Source organism: Falco naumanni, chromosome 4 (assembly GCF_017639655.2).
Source record: "Falco naumanni isolate bFalNau1 chromosome 4, bFalNau1.pat, whole genome shotgun sequence".
In the NCBI taxonomy this organism is placed as follows: domain Eukaryota; kingdom Metazoa; phylum Chordata; class Aves; order Falconiformes; family Falconidae; genus Falco; species Falco naumanni.
In genome coordinates, this window is record NC_054057.1 from 62,929,978 (window position 1) to 62,947,636 (window position 17,659).

General features: G+C 47.1%; 1 protein-coding gene across 4 annotated transcripts in view; it reads left to right on the forward strand.

The window, feature by feature from the left end:
- Positions 1-6,583: 6,583 nt before the first annotated feature.
- SMARCD3 (SWI/SNF related, matrix associated, actin dependent regulator of chromatin, subfamily d, member 3) overlaps positions 6,584-17,659 on the forward strand; it is a 111,363-nt gene continuing 100,287 nt past the window's right edge. The window contains exons 1-3 of one of the 4 annotated variants that reach the window (XM_040590789.1): positions 6,969-7,606; positions 7,713-8,156; positions 9,481-9,674. The gene's annotated coding sequence lies outside the window, so the exon portion shown is untranslated. Of the gene's footprint in view, positions 6,906-6,968; positions 8,163-9,480; positions 9,675-17,659 lie in introns of those variants that run through there. The other 3 variants (XM_040590788.1, XM_040590790.1, XM_040590787.1) reach the window with 3 other exon arrangements.

Consider the following 17,659-nt stretch of genomic DNA (forward strand, 5'->3'; position numbering starts at 1 on the left):
TTGCAGATAACAAAGGTTGACCAGATGGGAGAAAATGAGGACAAATCTGCTATACAGAATGATTCAGATATAAGATGTACAGAAGACAGGTAACTGCAAATTGTTTCTCTAGAAATTAAGCAAATGGCTCATGTTTTAGATTTCCCTGTTCTGTATCACAGAGGAGGAAGGACCTCTGGGGTTCATCTAGTTCAACCCCACCACTGCACAAGGGGTCAGCTAGAGCAAGTTGCTCAGGACTGTGTCCAGTTGCATTTTAAATGTCTCCAGAGATGGACACTCCACAATCTATCCCAGCTATCTGTTCCAGTGTTAAAAAGTTATGTCTCAATACAGCTAAAAAGTTATGTCTCATGTTCAGATGGGATTTCTTGCATATCATTTGGTGCCTGTTGCCTCTTGTCATGTCACTGGACATGCCTGAGAAGCATCTGTTTCTGTTTTCCTTATACTTTCCCATCCATGACTTGTATGAGTGGGTGGGAGCCATGCTGAGCCCATGTTTCTTTAGGCTAAACAATCCCAGCTCTCACAGCCTCACCTGCTATGACAGACACTGTAATTACTTGACCATTTTCACAGCCCTTTGCTGGACTCGCTCCAGTATGTCAATGTCAACCTTGTAGCAGGGAGCCCAGAACTGGGCACAGCGCTCCAAGTGTGCCTTGCCAGTGCTGAGCAGAGGTGGGTTGCTGCCCTCAATCTGCTGGCAACGCTCCTAATGCAGCCCAGGATAATGCTGGCCACCTTTGCTTCAAGGGAATGCTGCTGGCTTATGTTTAATTTGTTGTCCATCAAGACCCCACCAATCTTTTTACTGCAAAGCTTTCAGCTTTCTAGCTCCCTTCCACCCAGTGTCCTAGAAATCAAAGGCCAAAGCCCTGATGTGGACTTGCGCATTTCAGCGTGAGGAGCCAGTGAGAGTGAGGGCGACTAACCCTGTTCATGGCTGTGTAGGCACTGTTTAAGGAGATTGTTACTTGCTATGCTCATGAGGAGTATGAGGTAGAGGTCTGGTGTCAGCATCAGAAGAGGTGCTGAAAGATTAGAAAAGCTTCAGAAGTATTCAGTCTGGCACATTGCTTCAAATTGGATAGAAATCTCAGGTTTGTTTATTTAAAAACGAAGGGATGTCTTGATTACATTTACTTGGGAAGAAGCTGGATCTCTGCTGAATGTCTCACTGGGATGTGTATTTATTGCTAGGCAAACTTCCAAAGGGTGAGAAGCTAAGTGGGAAACTTTTTCTTATTTTGCATGGGAAGTGGTTGTTTTGCGTGAGGTGCTGACCCATTATGGTCCCTGTAGGAAAAGCACTCAGACTGGGTGAAGATATCATTTAAAATGTGATGCATTACACTAACACTATAAAGAGAGGATAGGATAGATAATCTTCCATCCTTTGGATGTGGGCAACCCCAAGTGGCGTAGCAGTGGATGGGCCTCTGACCCACATGCTGCACGCCATGCAGACCCCACCTGTAGAGCAGGGTCTCCCATTTTGGCCCTCAGAGCTATTACAGGATTACAAGAAGACAACTCTATTCATCATTTCTGCTGCCAGACAGAAAGGATGTTTGCATGAGGATTTCTCATCTCACTTTCAGACAAAGGTAAGGCCACCCAGGTGGTGTAATCGCTGCTCAGGACTGAGGACTGCCTGCGGGCTCTTTTACCACGAGCTGACTGTGGTGGTCCTGGGGGCCAGGGATCTGTGCTGCGGACACAGGCTTGAGCATGGCACCATGCGGACAGCCGCAGCACAGGCATGTGGCTCTCGGGTTAACTGTTCAGTGGGTCATCAACACCTCGATGTACGGTGACTGCCTTCCAGTCAGCATTGAACCCCTGCTTCTGCTTGCCTTGGTGATGGTGTGTTTGTCTTCTTGAACACAGAAGAGATTCTGATGCATGAAATAAAACCTCATGGTGCCAGAGAGGATGCAGAGCTTGCAAGTGCAAGGCTCAATATGGTGTAATATCCCAGGAGAATTCCCTCAATCATTGTTCTGGATCACACATTTGGGAGGACTAGCAATAGGTACTGGATGCTGTAGAAAAACTGTGTAAGCAAAGCAAGCAGCTTGGTATGATGCATGGGTGTAAACCAGGTGTCATGCGACCAAGCTGAATGAATAAACACTGAAGAAGATAGAGCAAGTTAACTGTCAGGAAATCTCTCTCTGAGGTAGTGAAACTGGATGCTGTAGGGGATGTAGCAGTTGGGGATATCTGTGGTGCAAAACAAGCTGCTACAGAGAAGGTTTTAAAATTACATAAGGCAAGCCAGAATTACTAGTGAGTCCTCATTAGGGAAGAAAGAGAATCACAGGAACCAAAAGATTGAGATCTGGTGGGCTGTCTTTTAAACAAAACAAAAGACATAAACCAAAAAAAAATGGAACAGATCATTGTTTGGTAAGTCACTGCCCACGTCGGTGCATACAAGACAATGATGCAATACTACATAGAACCTGAGACTCTTCAATCTTGGGAGGAAACTGAGGGAAGCTGGAAGCTGATTTTTAATTTTTTTTTTTTTTTAATCCAGCTGTGTGGGAAAGGAAAGGCAGGAATTACTGCCAGCAGACTGCTGAGTCCATAAACTGAAGATTCTGGTTTATTGATCAAAACTCTGTATTCCAAGGTGAGATTAGGCTATATGAAAGCAACAACTTGCGTCTCACAGGCAGGCAGGTTGGCTGTCACAGTTATGCTCTAGCTGGAATCGCCTGGGGATAATAAACTAAAAATGCAGAAAAAAATCAAATTAAATGTTGAACAAATTGATCCAGTATTACACCAAACAAGAAAAATGTTATTTACTCTTTATCTAACATTAGACTAGAAGCAAATGAAACCAGAAATGCTAACTGACAAGAAATTTGGTGTGGATGGCATTACTGTCAAGTAACTAACTTGACTAGCACTAGTCAGGGTTGTTGTACAGCCAGTAAGACTTGGCAAATGACTTGACTTAAGCCTCTGAAGTTACCTATTAAGTTAAAGATTATTAGACAGCCATTACATGAATATCCATTTGATTTAATGCAATGCTTTAACTATTAAACAGAAAGTTATACAGCAGCAAACAAGTCATGTGACTTAAGAACTGGTTGGCATATCACCTAAGAGCCACTTGTTGGATTTGGGCAGTTCTGCTCAGGTCCTAGGGGAACAGTTCTCCAGCCAGTGCTGTTTGACATGTAATTGATGATTTGGAAGCAAATGTAAGATCTCTACTGATAAAATCTACAGATGATGGAGAAAATGAGCACTGCAAAAAACAGTCATAAAGGTAGAATAACAGTGGAGAAGAGTGTGTAGCAGAATAAGGCTATTCAAAATGATTTTCTCTTATAAGTGGTTCATTGTAGTTTCACTGGGGAAAATGGAAGCCTGTCACTCCTCCAGAGGAGTGTGTCAAAAGAGGGGAAAAAAAAAGAAAAAAAAAAGAAAAAGGTATATCTGGAAAGAAAGTGACTGACCAGGACCCACTATTTTAGACACTGAAATACAGACCTATCCCAGCCCTGTAACATGTAATATGATGTAGATATATAGATACAAAACATGATATGACTGATTGATACAGGTAGGCAATCTGGGGGAAGCAGATGCCGTTGATGTGAGAGACAGCAATAAGGCCTCTGGTCGCAGAGCCCTTTTATTTTTTTTGTAAGGCTTGAAGGGAACAGAGAGAAAACAAGAAGAATGTACAAGAAGTTCACAAAATTTATCGAAGATTGGAAGAAACATTTTACAATGAGACATGCAGAACTCCTGTAGCAATAAGACAAGGGGTAATGGCTTTAAACTGCTTTTAATGGTTTTAAACTAAAAGAGGGCAGATCGACACTAGATATAAGACTGACATTTTTTATGCTGAGGGCGGCGAGGCGCCGGCACGGGCTGCCCAGAGCAGCTGTGGGTGCCCCAGCCCTGGCAGTGCCCAAGGCCAGGCTGGACGGGGCTGGGAGCCACCGGGGCTGGGGGAAGGGGTCCCTGTGTGTGGCAGGGGTGGGACCAGGGGGTCTTTAAGGTCCCTTCCAACCCAAACCAATCTGGGATTCTATGAACTCTAATTACTTAGAAGGTTGTGAGGTGATCTTATTAGAGTGTATAAGTACTTTTACTGAGCAAAACTGCTGGATGCTAAAGAGGTTTTCAATTGTCTAGGGGTAAGGCACAACAACAGCAACACCAAAACAGCAGCTTTAAAATGTGACAGATAATTCCAGCTGAAAATAGACATATGCTTTTAGTGATGAAAGTGATTAGTTAGTGAAATAACAGAGCAGTAGCTTTTCCAGTATGTTACAATTTGTTTGGTTTGTGTAACAGTGATTATTGGAGGCCCATGAGAAATTGTCATATGTAAGTGGGCAGAATTAATGGTCCTTCATAGCCTTAAATTTCTTGACTGTGAATATATAGTGAATTAAGGTTGCAAAAGAGAAATCCATCAAAGGCTATTAAACACAAAGGCAAAACCTCTGTCACAGTGGGTCTCTGAACCACAAATCACTGTGAACTAGGAGAGCATTCATGGAGGTGTCACTGTACGTCCACCCTACTTTTACAATCTTTTCTAGGCGTTCAGTGTTGGCCACTGTCAGCAACAGGGTGAATAGGCCAAGTGTACACGATTTGACTCTACCACCATTTTTATGTCATTATCTGCAAAAAGGGACTACATTTTTGTCCCCAAGGACAGACTTTAGTTCAGCAGAAAAGAAAATTGTGTGAAGATCATGATACAGAATTCATGGACTACAATGGGGTCATAGTGTGGCCAGGAAGACAAATTACTATGAGTGTCATCTTTGACTTTGTAAAACAGCGAACATGCACACCCTGGCTAGGTGTCTGTGTGCTGCCAGCTGCGCTTACTCGGTCACACTCAGGTCATGCCTGTGCAGCCCCTGGGATGGCTGCCTTTGTGCCAGCCACAGCTGACAGGATGCTGAATTTTCTCACTCAGAAGTGGTTCACAGCCAGTTGCTGGCACTCTGGAACATGCAAGCCAATTGCTTGCAGATGGTCTAGGCTGTTCCATGGAGGTCTGGAGGCTGTTGGTCAGATCAGATGACCAGACACAGAGGATGATACACTCTCATCGATCGGTGCACATTTCCTGAGCAAAAGCAAGGTAATCTTGCTCAGCTGGCTCCTCCATTCTTACCTTCAGCATGGAGACATCTTTTCTGAGGAACCTGCCTTATGCTATTTGGCCTTGAGCATTACCTTGTCACACACATCCCTCGTGAAGCATGCTTTATGGTACTGCGGAACATGTGCAGTCTGCCAGTGCAGCCACTGGCCTGGAGCCCCAACCTGAGCCACAACCCAAGGTGCTTTCTTGCGACACTATGCCAGGGCTTGCCCCTCATGAGTCACCTACCTTGGCCAAGTCACACTCCCTTGCATTCCTCTTTCAGATTGCCTTTCCTGGATGTACCTAGCACTTACGTTATCTTCCCAACATGCACGCTGCACCATTTCTTCCAGGGTGCTCAAAGGCGGCAGTTATTGGATTACAGGTAACACACGCGCTTCTTTTCCATTTGCAACAGTGTTTTTCTAGTGCAAATAGCTGTAGCAAAATGCTTGAAAGTGTGACACACATGAAAAATGCAGGCTGGAAAAGCTGAAGGCAGGTGCAATAGACAGGCTCCATTTCAGAATACCTGGCGAGACACAAATCCACTTCAGAATCTTTGCAACATTTTATTTCAGCTTTTAGACTTGCACGCTTTTTGGACACTTGGAATTGGCAGAATTGCTTGGCTTCTACTCATCCGATAATCCTTGATGGCGCCTTGGAGCACTGGAGCACTGCCAGCGCCCAGCCTGTGCAGCCCCCTCCCACCCCTCCCCGGCCGCAGCGTCCCGCTCTTGGCTAGCACTGCCCTCGGCGCTTCTCCAGCTCGCCCTCGAACAGCGGGGTCCCGCACGCCCTGCGCAGGGCGGCCACGCAGCACCTTCCCTGTCGCTTCCCGTTCCAGCCGGCGCAGCCCGAGGGCCCACGGGCCAGCACCCCCCCCGTCTCCAGGGACCAGACCCCCCACCTCCAGGGGCCAGACCCCCCTCCGGGGCGTGGCTCCAAGCGGCCAGGGGCCGCCAACGCGGGCGGTTAGCGGTGCTGGACGTGCCCACCCGCCGCGCGGGGGCTGCGGCTCTCCAGGCCCCGGCCCCTGCCACCCCCTGCCGCCCCCGAGGCCGTGCCGTGGCTCTGTGCCGCGGGCTCTGCGGTGGGACCCGGCCCGTCCGACGACCGCGCTGGGCAGAGGGGCCGGGGCCGGAGGGCGGTGCGTGGAGGCTGCGGCGGCTGGGGGCGGTGGGGAGCGAGGGGCGCTCAGCGGCGGGAGGGCGCCGTGGCGGTGAGTGGGCTCTGAAGGCGGGGGACTATGACACCGGGCTCGGTGGCGGACCCGCAGCCCGTCCATCCCCCACCAGAGGCTGCCGCGGACGCCGCTGGCTGGCGGGAGCTTCCCCGGGGCGGCCGGCAGGGCCGGGAAGGTGCGGGCGCTGCCCCCGCCCGCCGCGGGAGGAGCTCCGCGCCGCACCGCCCCCGCGGGGCTGGGAAGCGGCCACGGGGGCCGCGGCTCCGCCATCCTCCCCCCTGCCGAAGCGGTGCTAAAAGGCAGGAGGTGGGAGCGCGGCGGGCCCAAGGCGTCGGTCGCTCGGTGGCGGGACCCTCGCCCTGGCGGCGGGGGCGCTGCGGGCCGCCTGCCCCGGCTTCGCGCTGCCGCTCCTGCGCGGGCGGCGAGCGACGCGCACTTTGCAGACGGTCCCTGCGCCGCTCTCTGCAGCGCCGCGCAGGCGCCCCGCGCCCGGCGCTGGGACGGCGGCCCCCGGGAGAGTGGGAGAGCGCCGCGGCGGGGAGGAGCATGGACGGGACGGTGAGCCTTGACCCGGGTGCCGCCGCCCCCCCCCTGCCCCGGGCACCTGCGGGAGCGCTGGCTGCGGGACGCCGCCGCCTGGGCGCTGCCACCTCCCTCCCCCTGCCCCGCCAGCGGCGCCCACTGGCCGGGCACGGGCCCCGGCGCCCGGACCCCGGGCACTGGCGCTGCTCCGGCCCCGGTGCTGCCCGCAGCGCGCGCCTGACCGGGGGCTCGCCGGGTCGGGGCAGCGGACCCCGCGCCGCCGCTGTGCCGCCCGCCGTGCCTTCTGCCCCGCGGGGCCGGGGGCTGGAGCTCTCGGGGGAACCAGCTCGTTCTGCTCTTCCCTTGGGAACTGGCGTCGCGCCGGTGCGGCCGCCCGCCTGGCCCGCCGGTTGTCCCGGGCCGTGCCCCGCATCCTCGGCCCCGCTGCGGCGGCTCTGCTGCCTCGCCGGGTCCCGGTGGCTCAGGGAGGCAGGCGGGGAGGGGCAGCCCGGTGCTCATTTACCGCTCCCAGATGTGGCCTGCAGGCCCCCTCGGGAGGCTTCCCCCGGCAGGGACTGACCTTCCCGGGGGGAATCGTCTAGCCTGCCCTGTCACGGTCGTCTGGAAAGGAGGGTCCTCTTCTCAACACCCTGATCCTGGAGACATGGCGCACCCCAGTGCAACTGACTTGAAGGCTGTCGCCAGCTCCCCAGGAACAAGCAGCCTTCATGTAGGAGGTAGCACCTTTTGAGAGAGAGCATATGTTTTGCTGCCCCTCAGCTCTCTTTTCAGTGGGAGATGTGTAGTCCCAGATACTCAGGACAAACCGATCTGTATCTGTAGGAGACTAATGCTCTGCGTGGCTGTCCAGAAGATCTTGACTTCCTGCACAGGCAAACCATCTCACTGTGGCGCCACGAGCTTGCTGCTGGAGACTGCTGCTCCTTCCCTCCTTCCTGTTCCTTGGGCCTGAACTCTCCTCTATCAGCATCGCCTGTGGAGGGACCCTGTGCTGGACTGAGGCAGAAATTCAGCGGCAGACTGAGGAGAAGGCAGGGTCATTCCCCAGTTAGCATGGTCTGGGGGTGCACTTGTTCAGTATCCTTGCCCAGTGTTGTCATCACTGCCCTTGGAGAGAATGGCTTCATACTACTGCCCATCCAGGCGGAGTCCTGCAGCGTCTGAAAATAACTGGTTCCTTGGTGCTGCCTTGGGAGCAATCGACAACCTGCTGTTTACCATTGGGACGCCATGATGACAAACCAGCCCATCTTCCCCTAGGGCAGGGTGAGGGTGAGATCCCCAACGTCAGCCTTTGGCTGCCTCCTTTTCCACAGTGCTGCAGTGATGTTCCTTTCTGTACCTCATGCGTTCTCCTGGTCAAGCCTTTCTCACTTGCATTGCCTTCATTTGCTGTGTTCTGCCTCAGAACTGCTTTCCCGGACTCCATCCTTCCTTGACATCAGCTCTGTTTTAACACAGTTCACCATGATCTTCTTTCTGCTCTTTGTTCTTCCCTTGTTTTTACCCTGCTGGACCTAGAACATTGTTACTGTCCCTGATGGAGTTGTCTGCTCTTGTGCTGACCAGCCCAGCCTAGGCTGGCACTGTGATGCTTGTGTTTCCCTTTCTGGCCTGTTGGTTCTTTGAGCAGTTGCTTCTAACTGCATGACTAAGTATGAGCTTACACTTGTGAATGCTGTGAGTGCTGGTGTTCACATCTGTTCTGCTGCAATGCTTCTTTTCTTCATCAGCTACAGTAGAGAGCTGGCAGAAGAAGCAGTGCTTTGCATACACAGGTGCAGCTGGCTCAGCTCTTTCTGAGGAGTGGCTCCCTTTTCCTTCTTACCCTGGCTCATCTTCTCTGGGACCTATCATGAATATACAGACACTGAAGCTGCCTGACTAAACCCTAAGTCTGTGGGGTCATTAGTTCTCCCAGTCTGCCACACCTTCATCATCCTACCAGGGCAGCTAACAACACCTGCTGAAATGCTAGAGTACTCTGATAGACTTAAAGGATTTGATTATTTTTTTTTTTTTAAGAATGAAAGCAGGCTGGCTTGCTTGAAGTTCCTGAACTGACCTGCTTTCCCAGAAGTTGCCAGAGATAATCTGATGGCAGAAATGCAACTGAGAACATCTATGTAAGAAGATACCCATGCTTCTTGGTTAGGCCAGACAAATTCCAGGGGTCCTTTCCAATCTTAACCATCCTATGGTTCATACTAGAGCATGTTTCAATATCTTGACAGGTTATAGACAAGTGGTGTGCTTCCTTCAAGTTTATTTCCAGTCTTCCCCAAATATATGCTGGCTCCCACCTGTAAGCTGAATAGCCTATGAGAATAGCCTAGTGCCTGGGCAAAAGTACTGTCTTGGCAGTGTGGGCATGCATTTGTGTGCAGTTGTCTGCAAAGAAGCCCCTAATCACTGTCAGTTGCATCTTTTCTTTCTTGCTTTTTCCCTCTTCTTTTTTTTTTTTTTTTCTTTTTTTTCCCCTCCAGTTGTATTGCTTATGAAGTGTCACATGGGTTGGTGCTGGTCTAGGAAATTTTATTTATATTGTGTATTACTTCCCTCTCACTCAGTATGTACTTTCTCTTTTCAGAGCTGGATCCAAATGCATCCTTGGCTTGCTGTCTTAGAGCTGTTCCTGCTTCAGGTCAATGAGAGTATCTGTTGCTAAATCATCATGACATAGTATCTGGTCTCCTGCTCCCCCCTGCTGGATAAGCTTCCTGCTTCCTCTTGGTCTATACACATGTGACTCCAGGTGTTCATCAGCTACCTAGTCCGGTACAGGTAGGTTTTAGCCCTTTGAAAAATGACCTGTTCTAGGTGGAAAGAATGTGTCTCTGCTTTGTCTTGGGAGTGGAACATGTTTGCCTTTGGACATATGGGAAATGTTATTTTGTGAAATAGATCCTGAACTGCCTGCTTGCTGCTATTGACCTAAGCTGGTCCTTTTACTAGCCAACTAATTCTGTGATAGTTTCTGCTAGTGCTGGCAGGGAGAGTGCTGATTAGGCAGAGTGGGCTGGCTCAGGGTGAGTAACGTTGGAGAATGCAGTTGGTAAGACGAGGCCTAACAGGAAAGAATGAAGAGGAGGAGGACTAGCAGGTACTCTTTGAGGTAATTCATTACTCTGTTAGCTACAAGTAAATGTGATTAGTTCTTGTCAAATAGCTATTGATTTGTAGGGTTACTAGGCTTCTCACAGCAGGTTTAAATTACCATGGTTAGCTCTTCCCAGCTGATAGACTTCTCCAGTACCTGCTGATGTTGGATATGCATTGGTCATCTCCATGATAAGGTACTCAAATCTGCCACTCAGGTCTTTATTTTCTACCGTCAGTTCCATTCTTGTTGCTTCCACTGGTGAATGTCCACTTGTATCCATCTGTCTTTTTTCCCAGTCAGTACACAGTGTACCTGTAAGGGACTTTGTTTTTCCTGCAACTGGATTGGTGCCTTTTCACCTTCTACAGCCTGCACAGGTCGCTTCACTGGTAGCATAAATTGTCTGGTAAAAAAAATGTGTTCTATTTTGCATTGGAAATAAATAGCCTAGCTTGTAACTTTTTTTTTTTTATTTTAAGACATGTTAGGCTTGTTACTGTCATCTGATTTGGCCCTTTAACAACCACATTGCTTAGTCTGCTGCAGCATAGTTACAAACTTTGCCTGATGCCTGCTACCTCTGGCTGTATGATTCTGACTGAGCTAGGGACAGTGTTATGCAGAGGCAGCAGTACTAGTGTACCAGTCGTAACTCACATGAACTTAAGAACTGTGTTGGTGCTGACTCAGACCAAAATACCCTGTCTCTGACTAGCAATGGGTATGTGGAAGCAGCATAGGAAAATGAGGCAAATACGGAATATTTTTTTTTTTCCACATACCTTTTACATTTTTGCTGCCATCTAATTATGGAGTCAGCGGTTTGGAGTAAACAATGTTAGAAAAATCCCCTGAATTCTCAAGTCCGCTGTTTCGATGTTAGGTTTTTTCCTAATTGTCCCAGTTTTCTGTGATTGACTTTTCTGTGATTGTTTTCTGTCAGTATTCTGTCCTTTTCTGTTCAGCTAAATGTTCTTTCGGATTCTGAGTCCAGGGAGAGCTATAGGACCATTTGCTCTGGCATGTTCCTAAAGGTAGTGGGTACCTGTATCCAGCTCGCAGTTGTTGCTGAGTAGGGGTACATCTTTTAGAAAGATAGTTTGGTAGTTCTCCTCATTCCGGTTCCAAATGATAGAAGACTGAGGTATGGATGAGTGTTATTTGGCAGCAGGAGTGACCAGACAAAAAGGGGGTGACTGCAGATGCTAGGCAAAAGAAATTGGAACTAAAGAAAATGAGAATAACAACCTGCTAAGCAGGAAACACTGTTGTGAGTTTTCTTTTTTTTAATTGTGTTTGCACTTATTGATGGTGTTGGGTTCAAGATGACCACTGAATGTCAGGCAGCAAATGTGGCAAAACATTTCTTTTCTAGTTGACATCTAGGAAAGTTTCTTTCCTTTTCAGTTCTGACACCGCACTCCATTTCTTTCTATTCCTGTAACCATCACATGCCATGTTCTGTATGCTTCCAGACTTGTTAAGAACCCGTTGATGTTAAAGTTAACGCAGAACATACCTCCTGACGTATATTCCTGCAGAGAGTCTGCAACCCTTACTGGAATCGGAAGAGCTTATGTATCAAAATTCCTTTAGCTTTTTGATGAAAGCTAGAGTGTTAACTATAACTTTCAGTACTCTTAATCACTTGGAGCTTGCTCCTCTCCCAGTGAGGTATGGCCACAGTGGTTTCCACAGTGCTTGGGCTAACACCTGGAATTTGCTGGTCTCCACTTAAATTGAATCACATACCAGCGACCTAGCTTTTCTGGAATGATACAGTTGGAGGAATTAAATAGTTCTTAATTTAAAATGTAAAGGATTAAGAGTGTTGGTGTTATGCCACGGAATTATCCATGTTTTTTATTTATAGAGTAGTGTCCTAAGTGCATAGAAGCAAGCAAGTAACTATAATTTGCCTGCTGCTTCTTCTAGCTCACAGAGTTACCGCAGTCTTCTCCATAATGCTTTCATAATGTAGACAGTGGCTAGTATGTCTTTATCAGGAAATGTTACTCAGAAGTCACCAAGTGAGTCACGTGTGATTTTTGTGAATTGGCAGCCTGAGATGCCCTTGTCAAATGTTTCTGGTATTCACTGAGTGAACACAAGGGTAACAGTGCATGGTCATTCTTGTACCTTGATATATTGGTATCACTGGCACCTCAATACTGGACAAGGTTCCCATGAGTTTTATGGAAAGCTGTTTTGATCTTCCTTCCTTTTTTAAAAAAACCTCTCTCTTCATTTATTCTAGTGGCGGAGAGACATCCTTCCTGTCCTTGCCTTTATGGCCTTGGGTAGTCCAATAGCCTTTACTGTTTTGTACTCTTACCATAATGATGATGTCTGTGTTTGTCTATGGTAGTTGTGCAAAGCTAGGGGTAGAAGCATATCTCTTCAACTATAACTATCACCATGGCTTAAATGAAGCCCTTAGCTAGACTGAAGAATTTGCCTGCTCCAAGAGTGTCGGAGTCTAATCAACGCTGTATCTTTTCATTTTTACCCTGAAATTTGGCACGCTTATTCTCTGCCTGTGAATGAATCTTTTAAAATATTTGCTTATAAAGGCAGTTCAGCTCCTTTCAAAGTCCTGAACTGCAGAGAAGAAAATACCATTTACCGATCATATATTTTTAAACTTACAGGCACAGCTGTTGCACTGCAGTGGGAAATTGTATAAACTTAACTTTTCATAAGCATGTGGCCTTTGATTTGCAAATGTGCTTTTGATGATGTGGAAGAAATTGGATTTAATTTGGTGAAATTGCAAGGCCTAACAAGGCATAACATTCAAAATTTATTGATTAATGATATTTAAAGATTTAAAACAGTCATTTTCCCCTGGCAAAGCATGTACAGTTCATGGCAACTGCAGAATTTACAGTTAAAAGGTGATGTCTAGATGGGAAGCAAGAGCTATGTTTGCCGTTGTTAGGTGAGTGAGGAATGATTTTTGAATGTTACCTGTAGATAATTTTTTTAAGCTTTCTGTTTTCAATGTGGAGAAAAGACATACTGCAAGGTTACTTGAGGTGTTGTATTCTTGTTTTTTCTTCTTTGAGATCATAGGAATAACCACATAACTGTGCTGGCTGGTATGCTGATCAGACTCTATGTGGACAGTGGCCAATGCGAGTAGTTGCAGGAGAAAGTACAAAGCTCATTCAGTGTGTCGTTCATAGAATGATAGTCCTGTTCCAGTCTCACCACCCTAATTGTAATAAATGTCTTCCTGATGTCAAATCTAAACCCATCATCTTTCAGTTTAAAACCATTGCCCCTTGTCCTCTGACTACAGGCCCTGCTCTCCATCTTTCTTATCAGGCCTCTTTAAGTACTGAAAAGCCACAAAAAGGCCTCCCTGGAGCCTTCCCCTCTCCAGGCTGAACAGCCCCAGATCTCTCATCTTTTCTTCATAGATGGAGAGGTGTTCCAGCCCTCTGATATTTTCATGGGCCTCCTCTGGACCTACTCCAACAGGTCCACATCTGTCTTTTAGTGTGGACTGCAGAGCTGGATACAGGTGGCGTCTCAGCAGAGCAGAGAGGAAAAATCCCTCCCCTCGTCCTGCCGGCCACGCTGCTGGGGATGCAGCCCAGGGCACGGGGGCTTTCTGGGCTGCGAGCGCACGTGGCCGGGCCATGTCTGATTTTTCATCCGCCAGCACCCCCAGGTCCTCCTCCGCAGGGCTGCTCTCAGTCCATTCACCACCCCCAGTCTGTACTGGTAGTGGTGATTGCCCTGACCCAGGGGCATGACCTTGCACTTGGCCTTGTTGAACTTCATGAAGTTCACAAGCACCCACTCCCCGGCCCGTCAGGGTCCCTCTGGACAGCATCCCTTCCCTCCAGCCTGTCAGCTGCACCACTCGGCTGGATGTTGTCTGCAAACATGCTGAGGGGCACTCAATCCCACTATTTATGTAATTAAAAAAGACATTAAAAAGTATTGGTCCCAGTATGGACCCCTGAGGGACACCACTTGATACTGGTCTCGATTTGGACATTGAGCTGACGGCTATTTAAAGACATTTTTCTTAGAGCACAAGAACTATTGCTTACCAGAGTTGAGAAATCAGGTGAGGAAGGTGGGAAACCAGCATGGCTGAGTAAGGACCTCCTGGTAAATCCAAAGCATAGGAGAGAAACTCATAGGCAGTGGAAGCAGGAATGTGTCCTGAGAATAATATGAGGTGCTGCCCACGAGTGTAGGGATGGGATCAGGAAAGCTAAAGTACAGCTGGAATTAAAATTGTCAAGGGATGTGGAGAATAAGAAGAAGGGCTTCTGCAGGTACCCTAGTTAGACAAGGAGGACAAAAGAAATTGTGCCCCCCAATACATGAGACAGGGAATCTGGTCACAGCTGACATGGAGAACGCTGAAGTACTCAACTTTTTTCCCTTCTCAGTTTTCACTGATAGTTGTTCCTCCCAGATCTCTTGAGTTGCTGAATCTCAAGGCAGGGGGCTGGGGGAATGAAGTCCCACCCATCACAGAAGATCAGGTTCTAGACCATCTGAGGAACCTGAACATATACAAGTCCATGGGACCTGGTGGAGTGCATGCCAGGGTCCTGAGGGAACTGACTGATGGTGAATGCTCTCTCCCCCAGTAATCTGTATTCATCATATTCTGTGATCATAGAAGTCAAAGTCCTGGGGTTAACACCAGCATGAAGCCAGGTGTTGATCTGCATGATCATGGTTGTTTACAGATTAATGGATCTTTTGGCTGAAAGAGACTTTTGGATCAGCTGACACCTGTATTTTACTGAGCCCTAATGGACTTTTGTCCTTATTGTGAGCCTTATATCTTCCCGAAAGACAAGCTGCAGTTTGGTTAGCTATTATAAATTAAAAATTGAATATACTGCCTGTAGAGCCCCTATCAGTGGAGGATTTAAGAACTTCAGCAAATATCTGTTAAGAAGGCTCTTGGCAGGTCAATACTGACTTGGGGCAAAGAAGGATTTGAAGAGCTTCTAATGGCCATGCTAGCCCCTTTGCTTGGATTCTTTGTCTTGTTTGTGACTGCTAGACTATCCTGAAGGCAAGAGGTGAAGGTCATAAGCATCATCTGGGCTTATGTAGGAGAGGGTGTTGTAATGGTTAGGAGTGTGGTCACCCCCTACCCCCCACCATGCTCCTAACTGACATGCACTGTGTGGTAACGATTTGTGGCATAGTTTGTCTCACATCAGCTTTTGTCCAGTGGCTCTTCTATTTGTTTTTTTTTTTTTAATGTGTAATTTAAAAGCTTTCTATCACTCGGGATTTTGTGACTGCTTGTACTTACATTGAATGTACTTAAACATCATCATTGTTCTCATCTCTCAACTTCCTTTCATTAAATTTGTCCACCTTTTGTGGACAGCATTTTTCAGACTTCTGGATTGTACTTTGCACTACTTTATTCAGTGTCCCAACATGGACTTCTCTAGTTATCAAAGTATATAGAGAAAATCATCTTATTATCCTTGCTTCCCCTTCATAAATCTAAGGGTTCTTTTGGCTCTCTTTGCCACAGTGTGGCACAGGTAATTCAGTTTGTTTTCCCACTGTGGGTCCATACTTCCTTTTCACATTTTCCACTTCTCAAGACATGATCCCCTGCTTTAGCGGGATGTTCTTCATTCTTTGTTCTTAGATCATTCCTTGCCTTTAAACCACACTTTGAATAGATCTATCTTAATAAAATGGCTCGGTCCAGCAGTTCTGTCCTGTACACCAGTTCATTAGAGCTGACTTTGATTTCCATATGCTGAGTGACACTGGTGAATGTAGTATGAATAGTTACTAACCCTCCCTGTAAAGGTACCTTCACTTTTAACTACATTTACCGTTTGTTGCAGCAAATTGGGGACATTATTGATATTTCATATCATCATTATTATATATATAATATGAATATATATACAATTAAAAAATACAAATTACTCATTTGTAATCAGAAAAAAATAGTCTAATAATACCCAGTCATCTCTAGAATGGTCTTTCAAATCCCTTGTGATTAATGCTAGGCAATAAGCTGCCCCTCACAGAAGGATGCTGTTAGCTCTCAGTAGAGCCTGGCTTCTGTTCTGTGGGCTTTGTTCTTTACAAACTTTCTCATTTTCTCTTAACAACTCTGGATATTCTTGTATGAATCTAAGTGTCTCGTCCAAGCGTATCTGTGTATGGTTTGTAAGTAATTCTGGTGCCATTTTTGTGCTTGGTAGTCCAGATCTATCTTTGGAAGGATGCAAACCAGTGGGGACTGCCAAGAACACCATCACTAGGTCTCCTTGGGATCCAGTGGTATGCACAGACCAGCTAGGGCCCAAGGCAGCGTGGAACATGTGAGACATCTTCTGTCATAACTGTTCTGTGAACTATCTGGTACTTCTCTCTGTCACCCTCTGAAGTATACGGTGGTGGGTGTCTTGTGGCTGTTTGACATGTAAAGATTTTGCTGTGTGGCTTGCAAGGTCAAGAAACCTGGATGCTCCTTACCTCCTTTTGCATCTTCAAAGTCTCTTAGCAAGACCTATGCCAGTTAGTGCCCCAGGCTAACTATTCTGCATGAAAAAGCTTTCACTGATTGTGAGTTTGTTGCCCTCTGGTTTTGTTGGTGGTCCCCTAGTTCTTCTGTTACAAGATAAATGTGTCCTAGTTTTGTCTCAGTGCTAGTCTCAGTTCTGCACATTTTCCCCCTCCCCTGCAATATAAACAAGCACACTTATTCAGTTCCTCTTCATAAGATAATTATTTTGTACCTAGTCTTTCCATATCTGTATCTTTATTAATTCTGCTGTATACTTTTTAGAGATGTGACCAGCACTGGCTGCAGTATGATGAAAGCAAGAGAGAGCTAATGACTGATACCATGTTCTGTAGTATCTTCTGTCAGGCTCATAAGATCTTCTGTCAAGCTCTTCATAACTCCTTCAAATTTTATTTTCTGAGTGAATGCTTCTGTCAAGTGTTGCAGCCATCCTCATCTGTTAGTATGTTTAACAATGTAAACTGCATGTGAAGTTGTAATTACTGGAATCCTGTCTTTTATTCAAAGGATTGGTGTCTAAGCATGCTGTTGCAGATAAGGCATCAGCATGTCTTCTGTAGAGGCAAATGGTGTCCCACAGGTCGTTATGTTCCTATTCTATTATCTTTTGTGCTCCTATCTTAATAGAATTAGAATTCTCTGATGGGTTGTGTGAGTAGGAGTGGGCCTGTCAGTGTGTTGTACTTAAGTGTTTTGCAGATGCTCTCGGCAAGGTTTCTAAAGATTGTAAAAGCTAACACGGGAAGTATATAGTCAATAAGGAAAATTCCTCATAAGCAGTCAGGAAAAGTAGGGAATCACAGAATGGTTGAGGTTGAGAGGGACCTCTGGAGGTTATCTTGTCCATCTCCCCTGCCCAAGCAGAGCTGGTTGCTCAGGACCATGTACAGACCACCTTGGAATCTCTCCAAGGTAGGAGGCTCCACAACCTGTCCGGGCAACCTATTCTAATCCCCGTTGCCCTCACTGTAAAATAGTGTTTGCTGATGTTTAGAGGGGACCTCCAGTGTTTCAGTATGCACCCATTGCCTCTGGTCTGTCACTGGGCACCCCTGAAAAGAGGCTTCGTCCTCTTGCACTTTCCCATCAGGTATTTATAGGTATTAATTAGATCCC